The following is a 20,997-nucleotide window of genomic DNA, read 5'->3' as shown; positions in this document are numbered from 1 at the left end:
GCTGGGGGCGACCGGCCCTCGGATAAGGGCTCGCAGCCAAAGACGGCTCTGCCGGGCTTCTCGCTCCGTGTTCCCCGCGGCCCTTCCCGGAGCGGTGACGAGCGGGCGCCCGGGGCCGGCAGCAGCGAGCCGGCGCTGGGCTCGAGCGGCGGATTCGAGGTCGGTCGTCGTGTGCCGGGGGCTTGGGATTGGGGCCGGGCGAGGGGAGGCCGCTGGCGACGCATCCACCGCTGCCAAAAGCGACGCGGAGCCTTTGCGAAAGCAGCTGCGAAAGGGCGCGTGCGCGTGCGAGGCGGGAGAGAGCCCGCGTCTGACCTCCGATCCTTCCCGACGTGTGCACAGGTGGGGCCGGGCCCCGGGCAGCGCCATGGACCTCGACGTGCTCAACATGTTCGCGATAGCCGGGGGCACCCTGGCCATCCCCCTCCTGGCCTTCGTGGCCTCCTTCCTGCTGTGGCCCTCAGCGCTGATCAGGATCTACTACTGGTGAGTTAATTAGCGCCGGCGCCGTGATCGAGGCGCCGGGGTGCGGAGCGTGGTGCCCCCCGCGTTGGGCTGCTGCCCGCGGGGCCGTTGTCTGCCAGCAGCAGCAGCAGCAGCAGCAGCAGCAGCCCGGAGCAAAACCGCTGCGGGGAGAGAGACGACCCGAAGGGCTGGAAAAGCTGGAAGCGGGAGGGAGGGCGGCAGGTGCCGGGGAGGTGGCGCAGGCGCTCGTGGCCGCTCCGCGCGTCTCTGGGCTGCCCTTCGCCAGGGCAGGGGCTCTCGCCGGGGAAAGCGGTGCTGCTTCTGGCCGCGACTCCTGCGGCCCCAGCCGCGCAGAGCCCGACCTCGGCGGTGCCGGGGCGTCCCGTGCGGGCATCATCCTGCAAGGGCCAGCGGATGGTGCAAAAGCCTGCTGCAGGGCTGCGAGAGCTGCTGCTGAGCTGCTGCTTCGCCCTGTTTTCTGCTTCGCGAAGGAAGGAGGCGAGGCGTCTTCTTGCACCGTCTGCTGCGGCTGTTCCAGCTCCCTTAGCGCCTGCGAAAGGGTGAAACCAGACAGGGCCTAGATGCAAAGGCCTCGTGCTTTAACCTGCGATAACTTTTAGGTAGATCAAACAAATAAAAAGAGGAACTAATGTAAAACTGAATCTGTAATACTAAGGCAGACTTTTTTGAAGGCACTTATCTATGAATCTGTCCTGTGTTGAAAGATTTAAAAGATGTAAACAATCAAGTCCCATTTTCAGAAGTGATTTAAGCATCCATGAGTCCGTAAGATCTACTCACTGGAGGTGAAATGCAGGTTCTTTAAGTGCTTCTGACGGTGGGACTTGGCTCTCTGAGTTCCTTAAGCCCTGCAGGATAACCGGAGAGTACTTTAAAGATGTGCCACAGCTTCATGACTTCTTGTCTAATGAGCTGCTTTGTTTGACTGCAGTTCTGACTCTTGTCAGACATTTCCAGGAGTGATTCAAGCTCGCAGACTCTTTGGTGTAGTTGTTCCGCTCTCAACCTCCCAAAATATGTTAGCCATTGCCTCAAATATTTGTTAGTGCTTTTTTTTTAAATATAGCAAAGAAATGGGAGTTGTGACTGTGATGCATCAAACCCAAATTCCTAATACTGTCCAGCTGTCAACTTGAAGGATATTTTTGCCAGCTAGTGTATACAGTACCCATTAACCCCACCTGCCTGCTGGCATCCATTCAATTGAATGTTGCTTTTTCAAAGTAGCATTGACCTTCTGAAACATTAAGAATCATGTAAAAGAAAAAATACTCTGGCCAATTTTTAAAAATGAATCGAATCCTATTGTTTTTGCTTTATGTGCATGTTTCACTGTAGCTCTAAATCATACAATTTCAAAGCTTTTAATGAAAATTTTCATTATATTTTTAATTTCTCTCTACAGTATAATGAAGAACTTCACTATGTAGAGCCGTGTCTGAATGGAACATTAGTTCAAGCAGACAGAGCCAGCAAAGAGGTAAGGAATGGAAGTGACAAAACAGAAGAGAACTAGGATGCAATGCAGAACAGGGTACTGTAAAGGTCTTTCCTTAATAAAATGAATTCCATTATTAGAATTTATTAAATTAATTGTTCTCCTTATGCCATTTCAAAGGTGTCTTATGTGACTCAGCAGGAAGAAGACGACACATCCGCCTAGTTAATTTGATTGAATAAACTTAATGAAAAGAAACAGAAATCACTGCAAATATACTGTTAATAAAATTTAGTAATTGTTTTTCAAAGTTCAATACTTTAGTTGCTTTAAATTAAACTATCGTTCTGTTAACAAAAATTACACAGGAAGAGATGGTGTTCTGAAGTATCACTAACCCTGAAGTTGAGACAAAATCTTGAAACAAATGAAAATAAATATAATATATGTGAACCAGAAACTTCACCATTCCAAACTAGTGTGTCAAAATACTAATGCAGTTTCTGAAGAAAGTTCTTTAAGAGCGTACAAATGAGTTAAATCCTGTGGTCATTGTTCAGAAAAAAATTGCACTTATTTAATTGAAAAGTTGATTTGAAGGCAGCCTGCAGTATGAATCCTTATCTTTGGTTTATTGCCTGCCATCTAAATGCAGTTGCTCTGTACAAGCCAGACTGTTGATGCCAAATTTAGTAATTCATGCTCTAGTAATCAGGCCACTGAATAGCCTTCAAATTAATGTAAACGTACTTCCATAAAGCAAAATGGGGCTGGTTACACAGGCTGTCATTTATTTTGGTCTGATGATTGGAGATGATTGAAAATAGTGTATTAAACTCGAGAACCATAAAAGATGTCTGTCAGAAATCCTACTGATGATAAAGATAATGCATCTTTTAGAATATGTTAAAAAACTGGGAAGAAAATAGATTATGGTATGTAGCCATAAATGTAGAACAATCTAGGGCTAATAATTTGGTGAGAATTTTGTTACAAAGAAACAATTTTTCCATTAGTAAGGGAATAAAGAAACCTAGGAATGTTGATATGATGATATGATATGAATGAGTATAGTTAATTCAGCAAACATCTGCCAGGCATGAATGTGTCACACAGGTTGATTTAATTTTTTTTTTTTTTTTTTTGCAGCGTCCACAGATCTACTATGATTATTTTGTCAGAGCTGTCAAATAGTGAGAAACTTGTAGAACATTTAATAAGAAAGGTGGATATTTCTTCAATTACTTGCTCATATTTTAATTTTTGATGGAGGGAACAGTACCTATCCTTAGGAAAACAGTGCAATGGAATAGCACACTTAACTATCATGGCCTAGCTTTATCACTGAGAACCCATTCCAGGTCTTACAGTGTTACAGCAAAAGTAGTGCTCTCCCTCAAAAATACATTTATTTAGGCTAGTAATGTGAGCAGTTACCTAAGTAGGGGTTAGTATATGGGTGAACCAGAGAAGCAGATAGGTTAACAGCAGAGGTGGTCCAAAAACCTGGCATACATGCCATAATATTAAAAGAAGGTTCCAAAATAAAACCTCGGCTTTTCTGTTGTAAGATTTCATGTGATTCCTTGTGATGCTGGAAGATGAACTGAAAATTAAGAAGTGACCAGAGAAAAAAGAAACCCCTGAAAAAAATCAGCTAATGATGTTGTTAAGCACCGAATGTCTCTCTGCCTCTGCTGAACTATGTTTTGTTTCTTGTAGCTTGAAAGCCTGTTCAAATAAGCTACGTTTGTTATTACAGCATTTTTCCCTGGTCAAGCTTCCTCTCTTCTTCAAAGTGGCTTATCCATTTATGCTGGGTCTTGCTTATGGCAGGAGAGGGCAGCAATCTTGCATCTTCCTCTGAATACTCCTCTCTATTTTCTAAACTAAAAGCAAATCAGAAGGGTTTCAGCTCAGCGTTGCATTGTGCTGCTTGAGATTTTGCGTGGTAGTTCATTTTTGTGAAAGAAGCCAGTGAGAGCTTACAGGAAGCGGCAAACAGTTCTGAAAACATATTTGTAAGTGTGTTTAGGTCAGGCCTTCACATGCATGCCAAGACAAAACTAATTTTATCTGGTTATGCTGTACTTCACTCTGTACTGTTAGATGAGTTCTTTGCATTTCACCTTCATGTCCCTCATCTACAGGACTTATTCTTCATGGATCGCTTGTTTAGTGTACTTGATGTTCTCCCCTGTTGATTTTAGAATATCTAAAAGGCATTTAGTTAGTATGTGGAGTGATACAAATTGTTCCTAATCATTTACTGTTGAAGACCCTTATTTGTGAACTGTGATGCAGTTTCCAAAATGAACACTTTCTTGTGGGTGCATCTAATGAGCCGTATGAAAGCTGTGCAAGTTCAAGACTTCAAGCTAAAGATTCAAAGATATTGCCCAGCTGTACTGTTTGGAAATAATCCTACTGTTAAACTTTCCATCGCTCTGCAGCGGATCAAAATGGAGTTTACCCTGTACCCATATGTTACTTGACATCAGATTCGATTTAATTTAATTGATCAGAAAGTTTTTATGCCACCCAGATGATGCTCAGGTTTTATGAACGGTACTTAATTATTCAAAATAGCTAAGTACAATTTCATATTTCATTCTTCAGAGTATGCTTCAACGTAATTTCTGTTTGTCTGAATTCCATGTTTTAAAATCTGGAATCAGTTTGTGCTTTATTGTGCCTTGAAGAAGACATTTAAGGTTTTGGAGGATAACTAAATATGACCTTTTTCCAGTTAAAGTCATGCTGGTGAGCTAGTTACTCTTTCCCTGAAAGGCCAGAACTAGAGAATAAACTTGAGATATGCAGCATGTCATACTTCTGTGTGTTTTCTTACGCACTATGACTTTGTCAATCAACTTAATTTGTTTCTTAGTTCCTGTGAAGAGTCTAACTGCATGTTTTTAAGATTGTCCTACTTTGTGTAACAAACAGTTCATTTGCCTAAATACTGGCAGGCACAAAAGTACCATCGTCCAGAGAAGAGCCCAGGACACAAGGTAAAGGGAGTCAGGTAGGTGGACAACCATTTACTTCTAAAGGAGTAATTCAGTTATCATGCTAATGAATTCACAGTTACCAATTTGGTTTCTGGTTTATTTGACATTGTTATAAGACCTGATACCTGTGAGTTTTGAATATACCCGCACAGCAGAATTACATGAGGCCTCATCCAAAAGCTCACTGAAATTCCTGGAAAAACTGTTGTTGACTTTTGTTTCTTTTGGTGAGGTCCATAGAAAAAAGATGTCTTCAAATGTTGTTAGTATGCTGGTCAAAATATAAAGCTATCAAAATATTTAGCTGTTTTGGAACTACTGCTCAGAATTCAGTCGTTTGGGCTGATACTTTCATTTTCTGTAGGTCCCACAGACTTATTGGGCTTCTTGTGTCTTTTTTTTTCTGTACAATTGATGAGTGTCCGTTCCAATGTCAGATGAGAGTAGATGAAATTAAGTTTTCTCAACCAGTCTTGCAAAATAAATAACCTTTTGCATGTTCATTGCACATGAGAGCTGTTCCTTTTGTTTATTAAATGATAAAAAAGAAACAAGGAAAATACCACAACAAACACTGTAATATGTGTTTTTTCCAGCAGCTCTTAGTTTATCATCATGAGTCACTGTATTGACAAAGCAGGGTAGGTGGTAGACTGGCAGTATTTTATAATATATCCATATATGCTGCTGTTTCAGTTTATATGCCTGATTTTTTGGAAACCTGACATAAGCCTGAAGAAGTAACTATATACTCTTTGCAGAAATTTATATTCTTAATCTTTTAATATCAAATATTCTTGGAGAGCTGGCAGGGATACGTTCATTAGAAACGGGGATCGATTCACCCTCGCTCTGCAGTCAAACCTATGGCTCTGGAAAGAAGAACTGTTTTAGAGACTATGGCTTCTCTCTCTCGCACTGATCTACCTTTCTCTCAGTGTAAAGTTATGTCTCAGGGACTTAATTCCTGTCTCACTAATTAAATTCAGTAAACCTCCCTGTAACTAAACTGAATTGACTCTTATGCATTAGTAAGGAAAGTTGAAAAAGCATTTTTGCTTTCCATTTTTACTTTTAATGAAGATGTAATATAGGCATATTCTGACTAGAGCTTTTTTCATGTCATGAGTGTAGAAGTTAAATTTCCCTTTTTGCCTAACATTTTGTAGGACATCTATTTTTTAACTTCACCAGCCTTATTAGATCCCTTTTCTTAAAAATCACGTGTCTTAAGAATATATGCATGCTAAGCTCAACTGGATTTTAAGAATACAGAGAAGCTAATCATAATCGATGAGCTAACAGAAAATAGAAGAAAGAGCTATGCCAGCTGACATTTTTAGAAACTTTATTAGTTGTCACTCCCATTTACCAGGGTCCTCTTGGAAAGCAAGGTCACCAAAATCACAAATACAATGGGATAAAATCCTGTTCTTTTTTCTTTTTTTTTTTCTGATCTCTTTCACTCTCCTTCTTTTCCCTTCTGTCAACTGAGCAAATATTTGTGAAAATTTTTTAAAGCCTCTCCCTAAATATAGTCATTCCTTTTGGAAAAAACATTAGTCTGCTGGGTAGAAAAAAAAAAAAAACTCATCTAAGACAAGCAGAAAAGTGTCTTTCTGTTGAAGGATGCACCTTGCAAATGAGACCTCAAAAGAAAATATTCTCCAATGGGTTTGACTTGAAAAGTGTGGCTGTCTTTATACCATCCATATACATGGATTAGCTAATGGTTGCAATTCCTTTCTATTTCTCTTGAAGCATACTATTGATTGTTTTTTCCAGGCATAAAATCTACTGCATAAGATGAAAAGATGAGGACAAATATCTTCGTCCACCCACTGCCCACATGTTCCCCCAGACAGTGTGGAACTAACTCCTTCATGCAGAGCATGCCAAAAATGACAGTGGGAAAAGCTGCGTGAAGTAATGAGCACTCCAGCTTTTCTGAGCAGAAGATATTGAAAGTTTCATTGTGGGTACAGAATATAGTCTTAGAAACTAGATATGCAACAGTAAATATCAAGCAAGCTCAGCACAAAACATGTCCTAGACTAGCCCTCCAAATCTGTGTAAATTGAAAAAATATTGCAGACAGTGATCAAGAAAACCTGACAGCCAGGATTTTTGGGTTTTTTTTAAATCTGTGAGGCAGCTGCTGTTATAATGATGACTATGGTATAAAAATCTCATTACATAAACAGATAGCTGTGAGAATAAAGGGAACTCGCATACTGTGTACTGAATCTGTACTATGGTGAAGGAGAGGCTTTGATTTGTAAGGCTATGAAGGATCATGCTTCCATGTATGCTCAGATCTGCTCAAGCTGGAGTAGTGCCTGTTTCTATTTATACTATAAAAGGGAAGATAGTAGCTTCAAGCATTTTTGCATATATACTTCAGGAATTCACAGCCTAAAAGCTTTTCTATTACAGACAGGCATATCGACAAAGTCCCTGAAAACTGCTTTTAAGCAGTCTAGTCCAGAGAAAAGGCAACTTAATCTTTCTTGAAAAGAATACTACTAAATATTTTCTGCTTCGCCTACAGTATGTGACCTTTATGTGTCATAAATCTATTCTTGTGAACTGCAGGTTAGCTAAGGATTGTCTCACATACAATTAAGAAAAAAAAAAAGAAAGAAAAAAGCTTTCTCTCCCAAGTAGTCTGTTGAGATTCTGGTTGAGTTTTCAGAATGGCTCAGGGGGTACGGTAGTTAAACTCAGTTAATTTTGTCTTGCAGTTACCTGCATTTCAGTTTCAATATTTGCCTAGATTGTTAAGACCTGAAGATGTTGATGCTGATGTCTTTGAAAAGCTCATTTTAAATCCACTTCCAACTTCTCTCCAACCACTGCTTTCTGCAGTGTTCATTAGTTGCTGAAAGAATATAGAAGTGCTTGGTACAGTAGTTAGGCACCTACCAGATCATGCGACAACTGCAATTCTCTCTTTTGGCAACAAATGTGATGTTTGCAGTGATTACCTTTAAAAAAATCATAGCCAATTAAATAAAACTCTGTGACATCTCAAAGAGTGTTAATCACAACCAAATGCTGTAGATGTCAGGATGCACTGAAATTTTTGCTGCTAACTGATGAAGCACTGAGTCAATTGTAGTTCATCATAAGGCCCTTGTCATTGTTATTATTCTGGAAAACACTTTCATCACTCTTGCTATTCAATAAAAATAAAGTTGTAGACAAATATGAGAAGATATTCCTCATCAAAGCATTTGAATTTAATCCCATTCTTCAAAATATTCAAACAACCGATAACCACATAGAATAATAGAGATGCATACAAAGTAATGTTTTAAAATAAATATATGGCAGCATTCCAACTCTCTTGCCTTTTTTAATATACCTTGCCTCTTTCAAAATGCACTGTCCGTATGAAGAGCATATCCCTTGCCAAAGTAGCTTCATCTTTGAGGAACTGTTGGATCTAAGATCCTAGTAATGAAGGAATCCCATCTTAATCATTCTGGGTCTGGGGAATACTGGAAAAACTGACATGGCTGAAGAATTTTTGTTTAAGGGTAGACTGTCTTGCAGTTACCAGAGGTAAGAGCTTTCACAAAGGCAGTGAGCAGAATATAGCTAATTTGCTGTAAATCCCCATTGGTTTCCCTCTAAGGAACATGCTGCTGTAGCCAGTGTACATTAGCTGAGATTCAAAAGCAACCTGATCTAGAAGAGTGCTGCAGAGGATGTAGATGGTTGTTGAATGATGTTTGTGGATGAGATGACACAGATGTAGAAATGAAAAATGAAAGTGCTGAAACGCACCATCCACTCTTTCCTACTGTAGACGTGTCTATAAAGATGAGCTTTTAGCCATTAAGAACTGTTTCTAGAAAAAGGTCTTTAGCGTTATGGGAAGAACAGTGAAGAAGAAGTGAGGGCAGCTAGACTGAAGAACCCTTAAAGTCAGCAGTTGCTGGCCCAAATGAAACTAGAATACTGCCAATAAATTTAGCTAAACTAATCGAGAGGCAGTCAGAGAGCCTGAAAGGTAATTCAGCTTTCAATTTAGATCTTTTTTTCTCAAATGGGATCACCGTTTCTCTGGACACTGTTCGGTGCAGGTAGGCTGATGAGGTGGGAGAAGATAATGAGAAAATGATCACTTGGGCTTCCTCATTATGAGGAGATGGATGGTAGGATGAAAACTTGTCTGACCTCAGCCTTGCTAATGGATCAGAAAATGAAATGGGAAGAGAACAAAAGCAAATTGTTCAGCTATTAGAATCTCTCCAAGCATTAGCTGAACATACAGAAAAAAACAGTTGCGCTCAAATCACAGGTCATTTGTCTTTTCACAATTTTATTTTAATGTTTTGTACAGAATAATTAAAACCCAGATAATTTGCCATCTTTTTATTTTGTTGCTAAAAGATGGTTCACCTGTGTTAAGTTTGCTGAATTTAGAAAGTATTCCAAACAAGAACTTACTGTGGAATAAGAGCAGATGGAGCAAGATGGATTTAAATTTAACGCACCAATTGCAGAATTAAAAAATCAAAGCTTAGTTTATGGCTCAGTCCAACTGACTTGCTCTTTGACCATGAGGAAATCACATCTCTCTGTGCAGTGATGAAACTTTCTTTCTGTACTCCAGTGGCTATGTTGATTGCTGTGTGAATACTTGTGCTTTGGTTCTGCAGCTTGGATTACTTATGTGTATGCATTCTGAGTAATAGAAGAGTCTGAAAATATATAGATACTAACTTGGTTCTCCCCGATAAAAATTTTATGAAAAATAACACCTAGACCGTAATCCTCCGTTGAACAATCACACGTCTCTCTATCAGTGCTGTACCTTCTGTACTTTGCAAAAAAGATGGTCAGTGGTTCATTTCCTCTTCTGTCCTTTCAAAATATTATATTTTAAAACAAAGCAAACCCTGTGTAGTTACATCAATACATACCATCTCTCCAAAATGGGAAAAGCATGGATTCTGTATGTTCTTTACATGCACTTTTAATTTGGGGAGCTGCTATATTTAAATGTTTCTTCTTATTTTTCAAGCTGGTAGAATTTAGATATATAATGAATCCTTCTGCTGTTAGACAATCCACATCACATCTCAGTAGGAGCAAAGTAATGATGATAAAATGTTTTCAAGCTGAGACTTTCTGCTACTTCTGTGTGTGGTAGAGATTCTGTAAGATCTGTGTCTATCTAATAGGATCCTCTCTATCTTCATCGAACAGGAATGTGTTGTACTTAAACTAATGTTTCCTTTCACAGTTCAGTCACACAGGACAAGGACGTATTTGCAGCCAAGCCATAATGCTGATTACTGATGGAGCTGTGGACACATATGATACAATATTTGCAAAGTATAATTGGCCAGACAGAAAAGTAAGTACATTTTTCCTTTATTTGCTGGAAAATCCAAAGCTTCTCATCCATTATAAAGTGTCTACCTAATGAAAAATCTTCCTAATGATTAAAAACTATTTTGGATAACTGGATGTTTCTCTAATGACAAAAATGATGCTTATGTGGTATTGCTTGAGGGTAGATATGGCCTTTTACTGTAGTAATGAACTTTTGGGGATAAGAAGATATGAAGGAAATCTTTCCCTCCAGGGTTTGTTCTTGACCATTACATAATGTTTCCCCAATGAGACATCATTAAATATGCAAAATTTTCCTTTTCTTACTCCCCAAATGTTCATTAATAATTCCGTGCTTTTTGAAGCTAAAGAGGGTGGGTACTACGGATCATGACACGTAAATTGTTTACTACGACTACAGAAGGCGCAGATGTAGTACTTTGGTGTATTTGTTTATTTCTATTCATTTGGCAATTAGCCAGATGGAAATTTAGGGCTTTATAAAATGTATTTGTCAATTGAAATTGCTTACCAAATATTTCTGGAAACAAGAACATATTTGTAGTGTAGCTTGTTTTCCAGCTGTTTAAATATTCAAAATGTAATCTGTTTTTATTAGATGGGTCATATGTTATGTTTTTACTTCCTAAGTATAGGAGTGCAATTCTTTAATACGTCTTGTATCAGCTGGCTGTGCTCATAGAAATGCCTGATACTAACAGAGTCTCAACATTCTGTTTGTCAACTGTAGTTTGGGGAAAAAAGTAGGAGAAGGTCTCCTTTCAGGTTTGCTCCCAAGAAGTAAGTAGTACCACCAATTATGTCTTCTTAAAAAACACCATGCTACTTCCTCTCACTTGGAAGATTCCAGGAAGTCCTTCATGGAAAATTCCTGGAAGCTTAATCTAGTAAATCCTGCTAAAACGCTAATTTAATATCTAGTAACCAAAATACAATGAGATAAGGGATATTATCAGAACTCACAGGCCTGTCATGTTCTCTGTTGAAAACCATTTTAGTCAGTAGTTGAAAATGAATAAGCTTGGAACAGAAGATAACTACTTAAAGACTATTTACCATATTTTGATATTTTAAATTTAGCAAGACTGTTCTCAGTAAGCTGCGACACGGAAGGGGAAAACATTCTAGTAAATTCTTTAATACAAATGGTTGAGAAACACTTTAAAACACTAGCGATTTGGCAGTGCTTCCATGAAGCCTCATGATCCCTTCTCTCCGCTGGTTAAAATGATCAAGTGCCTGGATATTTTGCAGTGTGGGTCTTTTTCTCTCTCTCTTTTCCCCATTGCATTTATGCTACTCTCAAGTTCTAGACTTCTGTAAAGCCTGTTTCCCCCTTGCTTTGGAGCACCTCAAAAGCACTTCTTCCATGACCATGATTCAGGGAAGAGTTTAAAATGCCATTGAGACTAAGGGACAGTAGGAATGTGATTAAAGTATAGAAGCAAATATTTTTGTGAACTTGCAAATTGTGAAATTTGTGGGCTCTGGGACGAGTTCATTTTGTATGGGAGAGAAATACCTTTTCTCTGTCTTCTTCTTTCTGCTTGTGAACCAGTACAACAAGGCAGAGATCTAAGCTAGTTTCTGTCAGTTGGAAGAAATCTTGTAGGAGGGTGAATGTAAAGAATACTGCAATAGAATCTTTATTTCTACCTCTAAATGACTGTGATGTCAAGTAATCCAGAAATTATTACCTCAAGATTTGCTGGATTTAGATTATCTCCGTATTCTGTTTTAGGAGACAATAATAACCACACGGTGACTCTTGAGCTATGTGGCACTTTAATACCTACTTTTACAGGATCAATACTTACAGTACATTTAATTATATACAGTATCTTCTGTTCAGTGAGTTAATAAAAACCACCAGTGATCTGTTGGCTTCAACTGCTGTGTAAGAAATGCGAGTCTGCATTTAGATTCTGCAGTAGATTCTGCAGTTTCCTTACCCTTCTTCAGCAAAGGAGGATGAAAAACACGACACGTTTTCACTTGCTTTGTCTAATCAGCTGGATGCTGCGATAAGAAGCTCCAGGGAAATGGGTAGCTGCACTGTGGCATCACACTGGTGACAAATGCCCTGCCCTGTGTTACAAAGCATTTTGCAGATTTTTAACCAAGTCTCTGTAGTTTAGGAACCTGCTGATGTTGGTAACATGGAACAGCAAACTGAATGCACTGACGACATTATTGTCTGGATGTTATTAAATTGATGTTATTGCCTCTCCTCGCCTCGCCGCGCCTCGCCTCGCCTCTCCTCGTGTCGCCGCTCCTCGCCTCGCCACGCCTCGCCTCGCCTCTCCTCGTGTCGCCACTCCTCGCCTCGCCTCGCCTCGCCTCGCCTCTCCTCGTATTGCCTCGGCTCACATCGCCTCGGCTCGCATCACCTCAGCTCGCATCGCCTCGCCTCTCCTCTCCACTCCTCTCGTCTAGTCTCGTCTTCTCTCCTCTCGTCTTTTCTCCTCTCGTCTCCTCTCGTCTCATCTTCTCTCTCATCTCTCGTCTCGTCTTCTCTCTCGTCTCTCCTCTCTTCTCTCTCATCTCATCTTCTCTCTCATCTCTTGTCTCGTTGTCTCTCATCTCGTCGTCTCTCGTCTTCTCTTGTCTCTGGTCTCGTCGTCTCTGGTCTCGTCTCGTCTCTCGTCTTATCTCTTCTTGTCTCTTGTCTCGTCTCCTCTCTTGTCTCGTCTCCTCTCCTGTCTCGTCTTGTCTTCTCTCTTCTCTCGTCTCATCTTCTCCCTTGCCTTGTCTTGCCTTCCCTCTCCTCTTCCCTCTTCCGTCTTCCCTCTTCCGTCTTCCCTCTTCCGTCTTCCCTCTTCCGTCTTCCCTCTTCCGTCTTCTCTCTTCCGTCTTCTCTCTTCCGTCTTCTCTCTTCCGTCTTCTCTCTTCCGTCTTCTCTCTTCCGTCTTCTCTCTTCCCTCTTCCCTCTTCCGTCTTCCCTCTTCCCTCTTCTGTCTTCCCTCTTCCCTCTTCTGTCTTCCCTCTTCCCTCTTCCCTCTTCTGTCTTCCCTCTTCCCTCTTCCCTCTTCCCTCTTCCCTCTTCCCTCTTCCGTCTTCTCTCTTCCGTCTTCTCTCTTCCGTCTTCCCTCTTCCGTCTTCCCTCTTCCGTCTTCTCTCTTCTCTCTTCCGTCTTCCCTCTTCCGTCTTCCCTCTTCCGTCTTCCCTCTTCCGTCTTCCGTCTTCCCTCTTCCCTCTTCCGTCTTCCCTCTTCCGTCTTCCCTCTTCCGTCTTCTCTCTTCCGTCTTCTCTCTTCCGTCTTCTCTCTTCCGTCTTCTCTCTTCCGTCTTCTCTCTTCCGTCTTCTCTCTTCCCTCTTCCCTCTTCTGTCTTCCCTCTTCCCTCTTCTGTCTTCCCTCTTCCCTCTTCTGTCTTCCCTCTTCCCTCTTCCCTCTTCCCTCTTCCCTCTTCCCTCTTCCGTCTTCCGTCTTCTCTCTTCCGTCTTCCCTCTTCCGTCTTCTCTCTTCCCTCTTCCGTCTTCTCTCTTCCCTCTTCCCTCTTCCGTCTTCCCTCTTCCCTCTTCGTCTTCCCTCTTCCGTCTTCCCTCTTCCGTCTTCCCTCTTCCGTCTTCCCTCTTCCGTCTTCCCTCTTCGTCTCCCCTCTCCCGTCTTCCCTCTCCCGTCTTCCCTCTCCCGTCTTCCCTCTCCCGTCTTCCCTCTCCCGACTTCCGTCTTCCCTCTCCCGTCTTCCCTCTTCCCTCTTCCCTCTTCCCTCTTCCGTCTTCCGTCTTCCGTCTTCCCTCTTCCGTCTTCCGTCTTCCCTCTTCCGTCTTCCGTCTTCCGTCTTCCCTCTTCCCTCTTCCGTCTTCCCTCTTCCGTCTTCCCTCTTCCGTCTTCCCTCTTCCCTCTTCCCTCTTCCCTCTTCCCTCTTCCCTCTTCGTCTTCCCTCTTCCCTCTTCCCTCTTCCCTCTTCCCTCTTCCCTCTTCCCTCTTCCGTCTTCCGTCTTCCGTCTTCCGTCTTACCTCTTCCGACTTCCCTCTTCCCTCTTCCGTCTTCCCTCTTCCCTCTTCCCTCTTCCCTCTTCCCTCTTCCGTCTTCCCTCTTCCGTCTTCCGTCTTCCGTCTTCCGTCTTCCCTCTTCCGTCTTCCCTCTTCCGTCTTCCCTCTTCCGTCTTCCCTCTTCCGTCTTCCCTCTTCCGACTTCCCTCCTCCGTCTTCCGTCTTCCGTCTTCCCTCTTCCGTCTTCCCTCTTCCGTCTTCCCTCTTCCCTCTTCCGTCTTCCCTCTTCCGTCTTCCCTCTTCCGTCTTCCCTCTTCCGTCTTCCCTCTTCCCTCTTCCCTCTTCCGTCTTCCCTCTTCCCTCTTCCCTCTTCCGTCTTCCCTCTTCCCTCTTCCGTCTTCCCTCTTCCCTCTTCCCTCTTCCGTCTTCCCTCTTCCGTCTTCCCTCTTCCGTCTTCCCTCTTCCGTCTTCCCTCTTCCCTCTTCCCTCTTCCCTCTTCCGTCTTCCGTCTTCCGTCTTCCCTCTTCCGTCTTCCCTCTTCCCTCTTCCCTCTTCCCTCTTCCCTCTTCCCTCTTCCGTCTTCCCTCTTCCGTCTTCCCTCTTCCGTCTTCCCTCTTCCGACTTCCCTCCTCCGTCTTCCGTCTTCCGTCTTCCGTCTTCCGTCTTCCGTCTTCCGTCTTCCCTCTTCCCTCTTCCGTCTTCCCTCTCCTGTCTTACCTCTTCCGACTTCCCTCTTCCCTCTTCCCTCTTCCCTCTTCCCTCTTCCCTCTTCCCTCTTCCGTCTTCCCTCTTCCGTCTTCCCTCTTCCGTCTTCCCTCTTCCGTCTTCCCTCTTCCCTCTTCCCTCTTCCCTCTTCCCTCTTCCCTCTTCCCTCTTCCCTCTTCCCTCTTCCCTCTTCCCTCTTCCGTCTTCCCTCTTCCGTCTTCCCTCTTCCGTCTTCCCTCTTCCCTCTTCCGTCTTCCCTCTTCCGTCTTCCCTCTTCCCTCTTCCCTCTTCCCTCTTCCCTCTTCCCTCTTCCGTCTTCCCTCTTCCCTCTTCCCTCTTCCGTCTTCCCTCTTCCCTCTTCCCTCTTCCCTCTACTCTTCCCTCTTCCGTCTTCTGTGTTCCGTCTTCCGTCTTCCCTCTTCCCTCTTCCCTCTTCCCTCTTCCCTCTTCCCTCTTCCGTCTTCCCTCTTCCGTCTTCCCTCTTCCGTCTTCCCTCTTCCGTCTTCCCTCTTCCCTCTTCCGTCTTCCCTCTTCCCTCTTCCCTCTTCCCTCTTCCCTCTTCCCTCTTCCGTCTTCCCTCTTCCCTCTTCCCTCTTCCGTCTTCCCTCTTCCCTCTTCCCTCTTCCCTCTACTCTTCCCTCTTCCGTCTTCTGTGTTCCGTCTTCCGTCTTCCGTCTTCCGTCTTCCGTCTTCCCTCTTCCCTCTTCCCTCTTCCCTCTTCCCTCTTCCCCCTTACGTCTTCCCTCTTCCCCCTTACGTCTTCCCTCTTCCCCCTTACGTCTTCCCCCTTACGTCTTCCCCCTTACGTCTTCCCCCTTCCGTCTTCCCCCTTCCGTCTTCCCCCTTCCGTCTTCCCCCTTCCGTCTTCCCTCTTCCGTCTTCCCTCTTCCGTCTTCCCTCTTCCGTCTTCCGTCTTCCCTCTTCCGTCTTCCCTCTTCCCTCTTCCCTCTTCCCTCTTCCCTCTTCCCTCTTCCGTCTTCCCTCTTCCCTCTTCCCTCTCCCGTCTTCCCTCTCCCGTCTTCCCTCTCCCGTCTTCCCTCTTCCCTCTTCCCTCTTCCCTCTTCCCTCTTCCCTCTTCCCTCTTCCGTCTTCCGTCTTCCGTCTTCCCTCTTCCGTCTTCCGTCTTCCGTCTTCCCTCTTCCGTCTTCCCTCTTCCCTCTTCCCTCTTTTGTCTTCCGTCTTCCCTCTTCCGTCTTCCATTTTCCCTCTTCCCTTCCCTCTTCTCTCTTCCCTCTTCTCTTCCCTCTTCTCTTCCCTCTTCCCTCTTCCCTCACTCCTCTTCTCTTCTCTCACTCTTCTCTCTTCTCTCTTCTCTCTTCTCTCTTCTCTTCCTTCTCTTCCTTCTCTTCCTTCTCTTCCTTCTCTTCCTTCTCTTCCTTCTCTTCCTTCCCTTCCTTCCCTTCCTTCCCTTCCTTCCCTTCCTTCCCTTCCTTCCCTTCCTTCCCTTCCTTCCCTTCCTTCCCTTCCTTCCCTTCCTTCCCTTCCTTCTCTTCTCTTCTCTTCTCTTTTCTCTTCTCTTCCTTCTCTTCTCTTCTCTTTTCTCTTCTCTTCCTTCTCTTCTCTTCTCTTTTCTCTTCTCTTCTCTTCTCTTTTCTCTTCTCTTCTCTTCTCTTTTCTCTTCTCTTCTCTTCTCTTTTCTCTTCTCTTCTCTTCTCTTTTCTCTTCTCTTCTCTTCTCTTTTCTCTTCTCTTCTCTTCTCTTTTCTCTTCTCTTCTCTTTTCTCTCTCCTCTCTTCCCTCTTCTCTCACTCCTCTTCTCCTCTTCTCTTCTCCCCTTCTCCTCTTCTCTCTTCTCTTCTCCTCTTCTGACTGAAATACTTTAAAGGAGAATGTTATTACTGCTATACAAACTCTGCTTGATTACTGCTTACCCTCCAAGAACAAAAGGAAAAGGTAGTTTGTCAAGCTATGACCTAACTTATGTTAATTAGTTATCTTTTTAGGCTCCCCTGCAGCGTGATGAAAGATTGAGCAGGAGATCAAACCAAAGTTCTTCTTGATTCGGGATAGAGAAAAGCTACTCCTCACAGAAATGGTTGAGTTCTAGTTTCCTGCCTCATCTGCAATTTTTGGAGCAATTAAAAGAAAAAGGTAAAAAGGAGTTTCTCTCACATTACTTCTTTTCCCTTTTAGTTCAAGAAGAAAGAGAAAGAAAGAGGTCTCTTTTCTACTTGTATTCTCTAATATGAAACTCAAAGTTAAGAATTCTTTTTTAGGCCCATCTTGGTTTAATTTGCTGTGAATAATTTTTTTTTCTGCAATACTTAACCCCCAAAAGGAAGGAGTTTTCTTTTTGTAAAGATAAGGGTAACTGAATCTTACCCGCAGGGTGTATGTGGATTGCCAGAGGAAGGATTCTTGCCTCTCATATACAGAGTTGTATGGTTGGCTAGAATCATATAGTGGCTAATGCTTTCTGAATGTTTCAGGAATTGTAGTTGGGATGATCATTTAGACACAATTTAAATGTATATCCAAAGTGCCATTACCCTGTTAACGTTTGTCATCTAATCGGGAGAGGATACAAAAGTAAATTACCTACGAGTCATACAGAATAGCTAACAAACAATGGACAGTCAAAATGGAGAATAAGCTGCAATCTGAAATAGATTGTCCAAAGTATTTTTCAGGAACTCGTGAGTATCAAGGACATAAAAATCATATACTCTTTACTAGCAAAAGAAGTTTGTTTTTATGTAGTGTATTTTGGAGACATTAAGGAAGAGCTCCAAAATTGAAGGTATAATATGTATACATAAGACATGCCGAGATGACTACAAGTAATCACTAGTTGCATGTGGCATAAACTCCGTATCACTGAAATACGTGGCTGAAAGCCATTATTAACAAGATATTCCTTCCTTTTCAGAAGTGTTGCTCCCCTGCAAAAATGGCATCCGTGGAAAAGTCATTGCAGCATTTAAAATGTCTAATTAACATTCCTAACAGCGCCACCAAGTGACATCAAAAGAGATGTTACTCAAATCTTTCGTATGACCCATTGCTCTTTGCCTTTTGATCTTACACCCAACATTTAAAATGTCTCTTAAGTGTCTATATTCACTATTGTGCCTTGACTTCTTTCTAATTCTGAGATGGTAAAAGTAAAGTATTTTTTCAGGACAAAAGGAGAGGAAAGTGCTGAAGTTCTCCTCTAGTAGCAGCATCTAAAGTCTCCCAAATTTTTTTATCCATGCAGAGAAAAGCTTCAAGGACCTTCTTGTCCTTTAAGAACAAGAATCAGCTCTACAAATTCTAAGCTATTTGTTTGTATGCGTTTGGGGTTTTATCCTTTTTTCTTTCCATATAGGAACACTGACAAGTAGAAAGGTTTTTCGGCTGGTGTCTTGACAGGTATTTCTTGGTGGGTTTTATTTTGTCTGTCATATGATGGGAGTTGCTAGAAACTTGCACTAGTTTTGTGCCAACCTCTTTGAAAAGCAAGGAAAACTACTTTTATAGTTTTTGTGTCATGGCAACAACTGTGATGACTGCTGACGTACAAGCTGCCTTTCATACTGCAGCATCATTTGAATCTGCTTTTTCTCATGATCATTGTTTTTACGAGTTGCGTGATAGAGTGGTGTCCTTTGCGAAATGTATGGAATTGGTGGTGTTTATTTCACCAGCTGTGAAATAAGCCGTTTATGAAGTATCTGTGTAAATTCAGTTATTCTTTTTTTTTTTGTAGTTCTTTTATCAAGTCAAAAGAAGAATCGAAGAGAATAAAACCAGTATTTTGCTAATCCCTTTGGTTTATATCTTTGCAGCTTTGACCAAAGCGTTGCCATTTATTGACTCCAATCCCGTTTCTTTTATTCTGAGAAATGATACACTGTTGCCTTAAAGAAAGAGCATATTGTTAAGGGCAGTTCTTCAGCGTAAATTTCCCCCAAAGTGTTTTAAATCAGAAGCAACTGTCCCTTTTATCCTCTTCCTTCTCACATCTCGTATCTCATAGCGAGCATACGTTAACTCAGCTGATCTTTCTCCTACAAGTCCCTGATCTTGGGTGACAGCTGAACCTATTTTGTTTTCCCTGCTGTGATATAGAAAGAATAAATCTGAGCTCTGCAGGGTCTTCCTGCAGTTTTAAGCCTGCAGTTCCCACGCTTACAAGTTTTGCTGCCGTGCCTATGTCTCTTACAGATGTAATCCAGAAAGATCTGTTTAGCTACTATTTCCTGAGCAGCTTAAACCAATCTAAGACCAAGGTGCCGCTTAAATGTGCAGTGCCACCCGCAGCCCCATTCGCTGTGCTGCGGTCTGTACCACTCGTACGGTCGTATCACCTCCATTTCCCGTCACTAGTTTTGCGTGGCCACTCACCTAAAACATATTAGTATTCACGCTGATCAGATCAGAGATAAAGCAGAAGGAGGTGAAAGGAGCCACGTGGTCGAGGGCGGGAGCCTAAAGCGCAGCAGAAGGGTTTAAAGTTGCCTCCAGCTTGTGCCGCTGTGCTCCTGGGTGAGGCCGCGCGAGGCAGCCGGGCTGATCTAAGCGCGTCAGCGCCGTGCGGGGCGCGAGAGAGCGGGCAGGGGCGGCGGGGCGGGCAGGAGGAGGCAGCGGGGGGCGCGGGGGAGCTGCGTCCCCCAGCAGCCGCGCGCCAGCTGTGGGCGCTGCGGCCATGGGGGGGAGGCGCCGCCCCGCCCCGCCCGGGCAGGGGCAGTGACGTCACAAGCGGGGAGCGGTGACGTCACAAGCAGGGGCAGTGACGTCGCAGGCAGGAGGGCAGACGCAGCCCCGGTCTTAGTTTCCGTCTGTGCTGATTCCATCTTTTTACTATTCTTAGTTTCTTGGATAAATTCCGTGTGTGACAAAATACGCAGCTTGGCAACAGTGAGACAAGGAAATTAAAGCCGTGTCATCACATGGGGCTATTAACTGGTGGAGATTCCTCTGGTGGAAGTGATAGTGGTTATAAACCTGATCTTGCTTTCACTTAAGAGTCACATTATTTAACAGTCACGTTGTGACTCGCATTTCCCCATTCATAAATTTGGATTCATTAGTACACTTACATTTTAAGAAGGAACACATTTCCGAAATAAAATTCATAAGGTTTAAAGAAATAACAACAGTTGAAGAGCACCTTAGAGTCTCTTCTGTGCATAATCCATACTAATTTGGTAGTCCTTTTGGGGTATAATGGATGCCCTTTAGCTTGAGTTTTAAACTTGAATTCAAGTCCCTGATTTAAACCAAGTATACTAGGGACTAGACAAGACACCAGTGTAGTGCACTTCCCTTGCATACAAATAGCTGGGGTTTCTCTGGTCTGGTGGAGCAGAAACATGAAACTTAATCTGCTGTATGCTTGTTGCACGGCCCTACCACAGGGTTGCCATGTTTTCTGAAACAAATCTGCCCTAAGTTTTTATGAAAAGCTTGAAAACGCTTATATTCATTCTCATGCAGAAGCTAAATGTTTCTTAAGACTCAAAAGCATCTGCAGAAAGAGAAAAACAACTCAGAAACAATGATATTCTTTCTTCAAGCAATGGCTAAGTTTTGCATTTTCCCTTGGATGGAACAGAAAATAAATGATAACCCCCAGTCTCAAGTTTTGTTTCACTTCATTTGTAAACCCAGTAAATACGCTCTTCTAAATGTAGAGAATCCATCTTTATGCATCTGTTGGTGGAAAAGTGAGCAGCCAGTTTCTAGGGTGATCTTTTTGTTTACTGCTACTATTCAAGACAGAATTGTTGTACTTTCAGGTTAGTAATGCAGCGGAATTCTGCTGAAATTTACAGTACTACATCATAAAATGCTTTTTTCTTACAGCTTATTAAAAAGACATCATTTACATTTCATTATAATATCAGCTGTAGAGCTAGAGTTAGTGTGACGAATACAATTAAAAGGAAGTCATTCCAGAGGATATTTATGCAAGTCTAATATGCAAATCTGTTAAAAAAAACAGTATTTTGTTTTAAAGACTATATCGATTTTATTTTGTTAAATATCTGAGATCATTATAAGTGATTTACAGTGCAAAGCTGTACCCCAGCAAGGTTATTTTTCTGTGTGGAGTCTAGCTTA

General features: G+C 42.7%; 1 long non-coding RNA gene across 5 annotated transcripts in view; it reads left to right on the top strand.

Annotated features, from left to right (window-relative positions):
• The window catches only part of LOC136993231 (uncharacterized), a 67,343-nt gene that overhangs the window by 11,585 nt on the left and 34,761 nt on the right, over positions 1-20,997 (top strand). For all 5 annotated transcript variants that reach the window (XR_010885450.1, XR_010885452.1, XR_010885448.1 and 2 more), the window contains exons 3-5: positions 343-486; positions 1,892-1,966; positions 3,074-3,149. This is a non-coding gene — a long non-coding RNA (uncharacterized lncRNA). The remainder of the gene's footprint in view (positions 1-342; positions 487-1,891; positions 1,967-3,073; positions 3,150-20,997) is intronic.

This window comes from Apteryx mantelli, chromosome 12, assembly GCF_036417845.1.
Source record: "Apteryx mantelli isolate bAptMan1 chromosome 12, bAptMan1.hap1, whole genome shotgun sequence".
NCBI lineage: Eukaryota > Metazoa > Chordata > Aves > Apterygiformes > Apterygidae > Apteryx > Apteryx mantelli.
Note: the sequence above shows the minus strand (reverse complement) of the source record. Positions and strands in the feature narration are given on the sequence as shown.